We start from the raw sequence: 12790 nt of genomic DNA on the forward strand, positions 1-12790 counted from the left end.
GTTTCTAAAAATGCACTTATAAATTAAAGAAATAGTAGTCATTCTATTTTTGACAAATGAACGAAAAGCCTTGCAATTCGTGATTTTGCAAGCCAGATCATTTAAGATCCAATGTTGCAACATGTTACTTAGGACATATTTTATTTCTTTAAATGTATTTTTAACAACTTCAAGGGAGTAAAGTAGGAGTGTGAAATGAACCTCTCTATATTAGTATGTTACTATCAAGTGTCAAGTTTACTTAGAGAAATACTTAAAAATTCACAGAAAAGTTTATTATACAATATTTGGGTAATTTTTAGTCCACTTGGTAATATCCCGATATCTTCGGGTTATCCTTTTGATGTATTGCTACAGTATAAGAGCACAAAGAAGGAAAGCAACTTTCTTAAGTGGACTGTGATAAAATGCCCCTGAAGTTGTTCTAAGGGCCTCCTCTTAGTTCGTGTTGCCCTAGAATTGACTCTGAGACAAGTAGTTGAGTGCAGAGAGTTTATTTGGGATGTGATCTCGGGCACACACCAGGAGGGCAGTAAAGAATTCAGACAGAATGGAAGGAAGCCAATAAAAATTAATTATCAAAAAAGTTAACACTTTAGACTATTAAGCACAACGCTGCTCTGGAGTTTTGAGAACACCTAGCAATCTGCACCTCAGTTATCCCACCTGTGGTACAAGAGAAGTGGAGTACTTTCTGCAGCTCCTGGCAGTCATCCAGGGAAGGCTGTTCCCATAAAGACTGGGAAAGTCAATGCCCAGCACTTGCATAGAGGTAGATGGGGCACTGGTGGCCACAGAAAACCCAGCAAAGAGATTTGAGTGCAGGTAGTTGGGAGGTTAGGCTGGTGTCCAGTGAAATGGTGGTCATGGCCAAGGAGATTTAGGTGAGGCACTACTAGCAACTGCTTCTGGCTTCTTAAGAACCCTGGGGGGATAAAAATCAATTAGTAGCTGAAAAGCCATTGTTCCGCAAAATAAGGAAGCACCTTGTAAAAGAATCCCAGGCAACCTGATTCCAGAGAGCATACTCTTAATCACACTACATTCTGCCTCTGTATTTGAAAAGAGTTTTTTGAAGAGCTGTACTTTAATGAGGAAATAGTATACTTGTTATGGTTATAAATAAGCAGATGTGGGATTTAATACTCAAGAAAATCCACTTCTTAGATTAATGAGGATTTTGGTCATTCATTCCAACCTTCTCATTTATACAGAAGAGGAAATTGAAGTCCCAAGAGGTTAACTGATTTGCCCTATGTCACATTGCCACTTAATATCAGCCTTCAAGTCTCCTGCTTTCTAGTGTCTCTTTGTACTAAATCATACTGTATATCTTTTCCTTATGTATGTTTCTTTCGGAACCAGGAAGCTGGTTGAATAAATGTGATACAAAGATAAACCAGAAGAAAAGTAGGGAGAAATAACTGGCTGAACAAGGTAGTGTAGTCATAGACACTGTGATGACTCATTTTAAGAAGGAAAATGTGACTGAGAAACAGTTTGAGCCAGAGTTTAGGGAGGTGAGTCCAGAAATAATTTTTATCAAAATTTTTTATCCAAGTTACAAGAAGTCATTAAAGTGTGGAGAACAAGAATATAAATAATGACAACTTAATTAAAGACTTGAATCCAGAATGCATAAAGAACTACAAGTCAAAAAAAGTATATATTACAGGGGCACCTGGGTTGCTCAGTGGTTGAGTATCTGCCTTTGGCTCAGGTCGTGACCCCACAGTCTTGGGATCAAGTCCTGCATTGGGCTTCCTGTGGGGATCCTGCTTCTCCCTCTGCCTGTGTCTCTGCCTCTCTGTGTCTCTCATGAATAAATAAAATCTTTTTTAAAAATTACAGATCTTAGTAAATAAATGGGTAAAAGACTTGAAAAGGCACCTCACAAAATGGCCCATTAATATATGAAAAAAGATGCTTAGCTTCTAGTCACCAGGGAGATGCAAATTAAAATTACAATGTGATACCATTTCATACACTAGAAGGACTAAAATGGAAAGAACAGGGTGCCAAGTGTTGGTCAGAACTGTCATACATGTGGGAATATAAATTTGTACAATCAGTGTGGGTAACTATTCTGGTAGCATCTACAAAGTTGAATTAGGAATACCTAATAACATAGGAGTCCCGGTCATGGGTCTATATGCAACAGAAATGAATACATGCATGTTCACCAAAAGACATGTATGTTCATAGAAGCACTATCTGTAATAGCCCCCAAATAAATGGAAGTTTGGAAGAATGGATAAGCAAATTGCGTGTTCACACAATAAAATAGTATGTAGACATGAGAGTTCATGCAACAACATGCATGAATCTCACAAATATAATATTTAGTTAAGCCAAACAATATATACTATATGATACCATCTAAATAGAATTCAAAACCATAAAACTAACATGCGGTGTTCAAAGTCAGGATAGCAGTTACACATGGTAGGGAAGGGGATGTTACAATAGGAGAATAGATGGGGGAGTATTCAGGTGTTTATGCTCTGGTTCTTGTGGGTCCTACTTACACGGGTGTGTTCATTTTATAAAAATTCACACACATGATTCAAACACTTCTGTACATATGTCATACTTAATAAGTTTACCAAAGAAAAAGACTTACATTGAAGGATTTTCTATTTATTTATGATTTAATAATTTTTAAAAAATAAAGCAGTTTTTCACTAGGAAATGTTTAATGGTGGTTTTATTTTTTTTTATTGGTGGTTTTAAAATGCTTTTAAGTTCTACCTTATAATAAAATCATGTTTTTGTTTGATTTTTAAACTTGCACTTCTGTAGAAGTGATAGATTTGACTTTTCAGTTCAAGAACTGTCAGTTCTCTTTGCAACCAGTAATTTACTTTGTCAAACAGGTGACCAGGATTTGGGGAATAGTTCGTTCTTAGAACAGTGAAGCTAATGAGACCACACAGACATAGAATGCTATAGCCAGTCACAAATAAGAAGGTACTCAGGTGTCTGTGAATGCATACCACAGGACTCCAAGCAGCAATGGATGACTATAAAAAGGTTTGATGTCTTAAATAAGTATATGTGTCTTAATTAGCTATTTTCTGAAACCTCTGAACATAAATATATGGGGCTGTATTTATAATATTCAGTCTCTAAATGGACTGAAATGAAATGTATTCTAGGGAAAGGGCATAGGAGTCAATTTAACAAGCATTCCAGGTAATTCTCACCATGGAGCAACTTTTATGAAACAGGTGTCTTTATTCGATGCTTAGACATGAAAGATAACAAAGGATACTTAAATAAGTAGTCTTGGAATGTTAACTAGTTGTGCCACAATCTCAGAGTTAGAAAATTTGACTGAACCATGTGTCAAATTTAAGACATCCTTGTTACTGACCTTGAACACCGCTCTGCTGATTGACATGTATTCTAACTGATTTAGATTCAGAATGGTCTGACAGTAGGACAAAATATTCCAAAATCATGACCTTTGAACAGTAGTAATTGTTATGTGTATGGATTTCAAGTAGGATTGTTACTGTATTTATTGAATGGACCAGCAGTTTCTCTTCTACCCGTTTCTTTATAGGCAGGCGAACTCAAAAAGGAATCAAAATTCTGTGACATATTTGAATTTTGTCATATACAGGCTTGGTTTGTGAATATAATTATAAGAGTATAATTTAGCTCCATTTTTAAAAAACAGCATTTGTCACGGGATTCAAATTCTTTTTTAAAAAATCCATTAAGATGATTTTTTTAGTTTGATTTTGCAACCATCATCTGAATAGCTCTTGAAAACTTCCAAATAGCTAATGACATCCAGCATTTACTAGATGACTTAAAATTGCACTAAAAGTTTTGGATACCCTGTATAAAAGCCGAACTGCCTTCAATCACATGAAATCATATTCATGGCCTTTGTTTTAAAATTTCATGCTTTATTTTAAAGCCATCATGAAGACCTTTGACACCTGTCCTGAAAACACCATTTAGGACGGTATTTCCTCAAGCATGGTGTTGCAGGTTAGCTTCTCTGGAAACATGCTGAGACGGACGGAGATGGGGGTACACATTGTCCCTTTGAAATTGACCTTGAGAAAAGAAGGGGCAAAACAGGGTGTGCATAGTGGAAATCAAGATATCAAGCAGGCCTAACAAAGCCTTGGCCACTATTGTGAGGAAGCTCTGGAGCAAATATTGCCAATCAGAGTTGACAGGCATCTGGCTAAAATGGCCAGCCTTTATTACTTCTCCTCCCTTGGACTCCAGGTTGAAGCTGTCCTGTGGGGACATGACCTCAGGAGAGGTGGCATCTGCAGACCAGACCTGGAAGGAGCTAATAGCAGCAGGCTGTCCGCTGAGCACTCCTGGCAGCTGGGCAACACATCATGTGTCTTTCCTCGAAGCGCAGCTCTGTGTCCATGAGATGGTTTGCAGAGAAGGACATGAGTAGTACACATTTTAAGGTATAGAGGCAAATGCTTAGTACTTCATATCCAAGATCTCAAGGATCTGCTTAGGGAGGAAGCCAAACGGTAAATGTTAAAAATGAGTTATTGCTACAGAAAAATATTAGGTATAGAAAGTTACAGACAATAATAAAACATGGCAAAAATCGTAAAGGTACTCTCCGAAGCAGAAATTTGAGCCAACAGTGCCTGTAAGTTAAAAGTCAGACTGATTATTTTAGTGTCTATTAAAATGTAAGTGCTTGCCAAATACTTTTAAAGAGGACCTTTAGTAAATGTTGGCTTGAAACTCCTCATCAAATGCAAAACTCTTCAGGATATGACATTCAAAAATAAGAAAAAATATTTCTTAGCATTTGAATCATGTGACAGTTAACCTACTCAAAAAATTAAAATTAGGGATCCCTGGGTGGCTCAGCGGTTTAGCTCCTCCTGCCTTTGGCCCAGGCCATGATCCTGGAGACCTAGGATCGAGTCCCACGTCGGGCTTCCTGCATGGAGCCTGCTTCTCCCTCTGCCTGTGTCTCTGCCCCCCTCTCTCTCTCTCTCCCTGTCTCTCTCTCTCTCTGTGTCTCTCATGAATAAATAAATAATAATAAAATATTTTTTAAATGGCCTATATGGAATCATTAAATTGTATCCTGGAACTAATAGAATTCTGCATGTTAATTATTCTTGAATAAATTTTGTTTTAAAAAAAGACCTCTGTCACTTTACCATACCCTCGAAATATATTTTCATGAGAAGATTAAACTAACACCTAGAAACCTTGTAAACAGAAACATAGGCTATAGAGTCTGTAGGTTGAGCAGAAAGGGAGAAATGCACCTTCATTTGACAGCAAATTGGGTTGAAGTATAAGTGATATGACTTTAAATGTTATGAACTGAAGATTAAATTATAGTTCATTGAAATAATTTGCTCCACACACATGACAGGAGCAATGGGCTTGCTTTTTCTGAAAAAAAGAATTCTTGAATTACAGTTACAATATGTCTAATATGTGTATGTACATTTTTTATTACAGCTTTAAAACACAGCTGTTCTCAAGATCATCCCCATCATCAATTGCTCCTGTTCCAGTAGGCTCTCTCCCCTTCTGTCTAATAGCAGGGACAAAATATCATGGTCAGTAAGAGCACAAGATCTCAAGTTAGACTGTACAGTTTCAAATCCCAGCTCTGCTACATACTAGCTGTGCAACCTTGGACAATTAACTTAGCCTCTTAGTTTTATCATCTGTAAAATAGGGATAATAAAAATAGCTACCTATTAGGATTAGGTTTAATGTGAGTAATAGAAATCCAAAATAATATGATTAAAATTAAGTCAAAGCTTATTTCTTTTACATAAATGTAAGTATCCCAGGACTGGTAAAGTGGATAATGACCTTCAGGTACTCAAGTTTGGTTGTTGTTCTCCATCCTCAATACATGTTTTTCATCTTCAAGTCCAAGATGGCTACTCCAGCTCCTACTATCAATCCTACAAAGCATATTGCATCCATCAGGAATAAGAAGAGTATATCCTTTTCCTTTAAAGGCATTTCTGACATGTAATGGGCCCATACTTAGTGACAAGTATGGGCAAAACAAATTGAGAGATGTAACCCTTATTCCAGGCAGCCATGAACCAAGATCATGAGTTTCTTATGACGGTGATCTCATCATGATCTCAAAGATCAGAGTTTCTCATGATAGTGGCATCATCCCTAGGGACGTTTGGGAAATTTATGAAGGTCTTTAAAATTTGTCGCAGTGAACAGGTGTGTGTGTGTGTGCGTGTGCATGCATGTTTTGAATGGGTACTACTTTGCCAGTGATACTTAGTGGGCAGGGCCAAAGACACTAGATATTTTGAAATGTGAAGGAATGAAAAGTCACCCTGTATCCTGTGTGAATTTCACATATTCCATCAGACATTCACATAGATTAAGCACTTGTTTATAGTGATCTGTTCCTACATTAATAGAATTTCTGAGTTGTAATGTCGAATTTATTCATCCTTCATGATTGTACTTTTTTGCGTCTTGTTTTGAAAATCCTGGAATTCATGAAAGTATTCTCTAATATTATCTTCTGAAAGTTAAATTATTTGTCTTTTACATTTAGGTGTGATGGAAGGTATAAGAATCCAATTTCATTTTTCCACATGAATGCCCAATAGTTGCAGAACCAGTTACAGTAAAGCCCATCCTTTCCCCATGGCTATGCAGTATCACTTCTGTCATAAATTGAGTTCACATAAGGGAGGAATTTCTGGATGGTTTTCATTGCTCATATTTGTCTATCTCTGTACTATTCCTACTCTGCTTTTATTACTGCAGTCTTAAGTTTTGAAACATAAAAGGACAAGTCTTAACATTTTGCTGTTCTTCAAAGCTTACCACTTTGCTGTTCTTATTTTGGCTGTTTTTAGCAATTCTAGAACAAGATTGTAATTTTAATTGGGTTTACATTTAATCTAAAAATTTTTTTAAAAGATTTTATTTTTTTATTTGAGAGAGAGAGAGACAGTGCAAATGGGTGGAGGAGCAGAGGGGGAGAGAAAGGGACAAGCAAACTCTGCAATCAGTGTGGAGCTCAATGCAGGGCCCCATCCCAGGTCCCTGAGATCATGACCTGAGCTGAAACCAAGAGTCAGAGGCTTAACCAGCTGACCCACCAGGTGCCCTTACATTTAATCTAAATTTGAGGAATATTTGACATTTTAAAATATTGAGTATTCGAATCTATGAACAAGCAACATCGTTTCATTTATGTTTTATCTAAAGTTTCTTAATATCAGGGCACATGGGTGGCTCAGTCGGTTAAGCTTCTGCCTTTGGCTCAGGTCATGATCTCAAAGTCCTGGGATCAAGCCTCGTATGGGTTCCCTGCTCAGTAGGGAGTCTGTTTCTCCCTCTCCCTCTGCCCTTCCACCTCCTCATGCTCTATCTGCACCCCCCTTCAAATAAGTAAATAAATAAATAAAATATTAAAAAGTTTTCTTAATATCTATTTTAAAAATTTTTAAAGAAGTCCAGCACAATTCTTGTTAGATTTATTCTTAAGCATTTAATATTTTTACAGGCAATGCATGTATTTTGCTCTTTAAAAATTTTTTTTTTATTGGGACACTTTGGTGGCTCAGCAGTTGAGTGTCTTACCTTCTACTCAGGGCGTGATCCTGGGATCCCGGATCAAATCCCGTATCAGGGCTCCTTGCAGGAGGCCTGCTTCTCCCTCTGCCTGTGTCTCTGTCTCTGTCTCTCTCTCCCTCTGTGTCTCTCATGAATAAATAATCAAATTCTTTAAAAAACATTTTTTTTCATGCGGACATAAGTAACAGGGACTTGAACAGATATTTATTTACATACCTATGTTCACAACATCATTATTCACAATCACCAAAAGCTTGATGTAGCTCATGTTCATTGGATGAATGGATAAATAAAACGTGATTGGTATATACAGTAGAATATTATTTAGCTTTACAAATGAAGGAAATTCTTCGTTTTTTAAAGATTTTATTTATTTATTCATGAGAGACATAGGCAGAGGGAGAAGTAGGCTCCCCACAAGGAGCCTGGTGTGGGGCTCGATCGCGGATCCTGGGAGCACGCCCTGAGCCAGAGGCAGATGCTCAACCGTTGAGCCACCCGGGCGTCCCAAAAATGAAGGAAATTCTGACACATGCTACAACATAAATGAACCTTGAAGACATTTTGCTAAGTGAAATAAGGCAGTCACAAAATGACAAGTACTGTAGCACTCCATTGATGTAAGGTTCTCATAGTAACCAAATTAATAGAAAATATAGTAGTGGTTGCCTAGAACTGGGGGCAAGAGGTATGGGTGTCATTGTTTAATGGGTATGGAATTTCAGTTTGGGAAGATTAAAAAATTCTGTAGATGGTTACACAACAATGTGAATGTACTTAGTGTCACAAAATTGTATACTCAAATAAGTTAGTGTTAAGAGGTATCTGGCTGGCTCATTTGATGGGATATCTGACTCTTGATCTCAGGGTCATGAGTTCAAGCCTCATGTTGAGTGTAGAGCTTACTTTTCTTTTTAAGTAAAAAAAAATAGTTAAGTTTTATGTTATGTATATTTTACCACGACAAAATTTTAACAATGACAAAAACAGAAACAAAACCCTTCCAGAAGTTATACTCCACAAAAGCAACCACTTTTTTTTTGTTCATACTTCTGGAAATTTCTCATATACACAAATATATACTTAAAAATCCTCAGAAGCATAACATACATGTTATACATCTGGTTTCTTTTTTATTTAATAACACAGGTTGGAGAGCTAACCATTTGCATGCATAAATGTCTAACTCACTTTTTTAAGAGCCAAGTCAATGTTATGTTCAATGACATAGCCTTGCAACATAACAGCAACAACAAAAAGACCCAAGATGTCAGTAACTAGATTCAGCAGTTATTTATATTTTGCCACAATTTATTAGTTTTGCTAAACTATTTTGAAGCAAACCATACCTGTCATGACATTTCTCCACTAAATACTTCAAAATCTATCTATAAAAAGTGTTTTTTTACATAATCACAATAACTGACAATTGCATCATGCCATAACCACAATTCTCATGCCTAACAAATATAATTTCTTAATATTCGCTAATACACAGATGGTATTTACATTTCTGCAGTTGTTTTTAAACAAACTCTTAGTTTTTTTTTTTTTTTCAAAACAATCCAAATGAGATCCACAAATCACATTTGGTTCTTATGCCGCTTAAGTTTTTTAAAATCTAGGGTAGACCTCCTTTTTATTCATATCATTGATTTATTGATGAAACTGATACCTTGTCTTCAATTCATATTCTAGATATAATTGCTTCCTCATAGATTGCTTAATTTTCTTTCTTCATCCACTTCGTATTATGCATGTCAGTATATATGGTATATCTTTTAATAAACTTCTTTTATTAAAGTATACAGACAGAAAAGTACACGAATCTTTTGTGTACAGCTTGAGTTTTCACCAAATCACCACTCATAAGTAACAACCATGCAATTAGATCATTAGGGGCACCCATAAGACCCTCTGAGTCACTAACCCACCCCAGAGCTAATCACTATACTGAGGTCTAAAGGCACGACATCTACATTTGAAATTTTTTATGAATGGAACTATAAGAATGTTTTTCCTCTTTATCTGGTTTCTTTCATTCTGAATTATATTTGTGAGAAGCATTGTGTTTTTGCAGCTGGCAATTTTTTATTGTTATTTTATTTTCATCTATCTATAAATTTAATTGTGTGGCTATATCATCAATTTTGCTGATGATAAATATTGAGTTAGTCCAATTTGGAGGCTACTGCAAATAATATTGCTAAAATATTCTTTCATATGTCTGTTGTTGTACACTTGATTGCATATGTTGGGCATAGCCTGAGGAGTGAAAGCACTACGTCACAGGGTGTATTTATGTTCCACTTTAGTAGATGTTGACAGTTTTCCAAGTGATTCTACCAATTTACTCTTCCAACAACAGCAAATGAGAATTCCAGTTCTCTACATTCCATCAACACTTAGGATTGTCAATCTTTGTAATCTAATACCTCTGTAGTTGGGTGGTGGTATCTTATTATTTTGATTTGTCTTTGTCTATGGTTAATGACATCGAGTGCAATTCCTATGTTTATTGGATATATGAAATACCTGTTCAAATGTTTTGCCTATTTTAAAATTGAGTTATCATGCTTTTTCCTGGTGACTTCTAGTTATTTCAGACTGTGGATGCAAGTCCTATGATTATATGCGTTTAAACAAATCCTGTGAGTTGTGATTGTGTATTAAAACCGAACATGGATGGGATGCCTGGGTGGCTCAGCAGTTGAGCATCTGACTTTGGCTCAGGGTGTGATCCCGGGAGTTTGGGGATTGGGTCCCATCTCAGGCTCCCTGCATGGAGCCTGCTTTTCCCTCTACCTGTGTCTCTGCTTCTCTCTCTCTGTCTCTCTCATGAATAAATAAATAAAATCTTTTTTTTATATATTTATGATAGTCACAGAGAGAGAGAGAGAGGCAGAGACATAGGCAGAGGGAGAAGCAGGCTCCATGCACCGGGAGCCCGACGTGGGATTCGATCCCGGGTCTCCAGGATCACGCCCTGGGCCAAAAGCAGGCGCCAAACCGCTGTGCCACCCAGGGATCCCAAATAAATAAAATCTTAAAAAAAAAATAAAACCGATCATGAGTTTACATGTTGTCAGCCAATCCATTGATTTTAAGGTTCTTATACTTCACCTAATAATCTTAGCAGCCATTGATGATTATTGCCTTGATCAAGATTGCCTAATAGAACTTTCAGTTAATGGAAATGATCTAAATCTGTGCTGTCAGTATGGCAGCTACTCAGTTGAGCACTTGAAATGTAGTAGTGTCACTGCAGAACTAAATTCTAATATTAGTTAATTTAAATTTATTCATTTTTTAGAGATTATTTATTTATTTATTTAGAGCACGCATGTGAGCAGGGAGGGGCAAAGGGAGAGAGAGAGAGAGAATCACAAGAAGATTCTGTGCTGAGCTCAGAGCCTGACTTGAGGCTCCATGCCATGACCCTGAGATTGTGACCTGAACTGAAATCAAGAGTCCGACGCTTAGTGGACTGAGCCACCCAGGCACCCCTTAATTATTTTAAATTTAGGTAGCAAATTGTGGTTAGCAGTTATTACACAGGAGAGCACAAGTCAAGGTTCATTATTTCATGCTTGTGATATCCAATTTCATCATCCCTTCTATACTTGTTAGCTGAGATTCTTCTAGAAAAAAAGACATCCAACATGGCTTTAAATAAAATTCGCAGCTTGACGTTTCTTTGGACCAATGAGAATGAATGTGTTCTGCAAAGCAGAATAATGATTGGTTTATAATTACAAACTTTCAGGTATGTGCTCCCCAACTACTTTCTAATTTCTTGCAGGTGAGAACATGGGAGGGGTTTTCTTCAAGTTCACTTCCTGCTTTTGCAGGAAGGTGGTTCCCATTAGAGTCTCCACATTGGATTTTATCTTCTGTTGTTCTCCTCACGGGGCCTTGAAAACTGAACCTTAGTGTTTGGTCAGGTTCTGGACTAAAGCAGCTTCATTATGAGACTCATTTTTCTGGGTTCCTTAGATATTGGTCTGATAATTCTTACTATCTTGTCAGTTCTTTGATGATTTACAGAATATTTCTGAAAATTTTTCATTATGTATTTTTAGTTATTCCTAGTGAGAAGATTGGTCCAATGAGGTGACCCACTCTAGTTGCAAAACTAGAAATGGAACTCTGGCATACATTCTTTAAGCCTTACAACAAGTCTAAGAAGGAGTTACTGTTATTGCTCTTTTTTTCCCAGATAAGTAGATGAGGCATGTAGAAAAACCTTGCACACAATCACACAGCTAGAGGACGTTGGAGCCAGTATTTAAATCTATTTCTACTTTACTCAAGCCTTTCCCCTTAAACACCTAACTTATTTAGGTTGGATACTCATAGTGGCTTTTATGAAAAATAATTTGTTTTTAATTTTGCTTTTTTAAAGTGTTAGATAACAATGAACCCAGATGTTAAACAAGGAAGTATTTAAATATTAAAATCCAGTTTTATTTTTAACACATTAATGGCTACTACCAAGAAAATTCTGGAGATAAAATATGCAACTGAAATAAATGGTGAGTTGTTAGGGTAAAAGAAAAAAGAGCACAAATGAAAATATTATCTGTAGTTGTCCCAGTTGGTGAACCGGCCATAGCTCCTTTACCAGACCAACTGAGTGTTGGGAGTGTTGGCAGCCAAGAACTCATAGCACATTTGTACTGAAACTTGGCCCCAACCAACAGGAGGTGGCACATCTGGCAATGTCTAGAAGGTTAAGGACTCCATGTCTGTGCTCTCCCGGCCTCCACATCCAGTAGTCACAAGCCAATATAAGGGTGTCAAAGACCAATCCTCTTGCCTCAAGGAAACACAGGTCTGTGATAATATTCATTCTCTAGAGCTCCCTGTGGGGGTGAGGCTAAACATCCCTATCAGTGTCTCCTCTCCTTTCAGCGTCCCTCACTTCCTTACACATTTCTCCAGAGCAGTACTCCCCTGGGGAAGTCACTCACATGATTCTTCCTCTCACACTCGACTTCCAGGAAACTGAACTATATTTATGACCTTCTGTTTCTTCTCTCTGCTCCGTTTTTCCTTCCATAGAAATGCTCACTGAGTAGAAATAACTATTGTACTTTAATTTTTCCAGCCATGTTGAATAGGGTCAGACGAGTATTGTGTTCTGAGAATTTTTTCACTCAAAGCAAGCCTTCAAACTGTAGCCTTCCTTTCAAGG

Source organism: Vulpes vulpes, chromosome 1 (assembly GCF_048418805.1).
Source record: "Vulpes vulpes isolate BD-2025 chromosome 1, VulVul3, whole genome shotgun sequence".
Lineage (NCBI taxonomy): Eukaryota > Metazoa > Chordata > Mammalia > Carnivora > Canidae > Vulpes > Vulpes vulpes.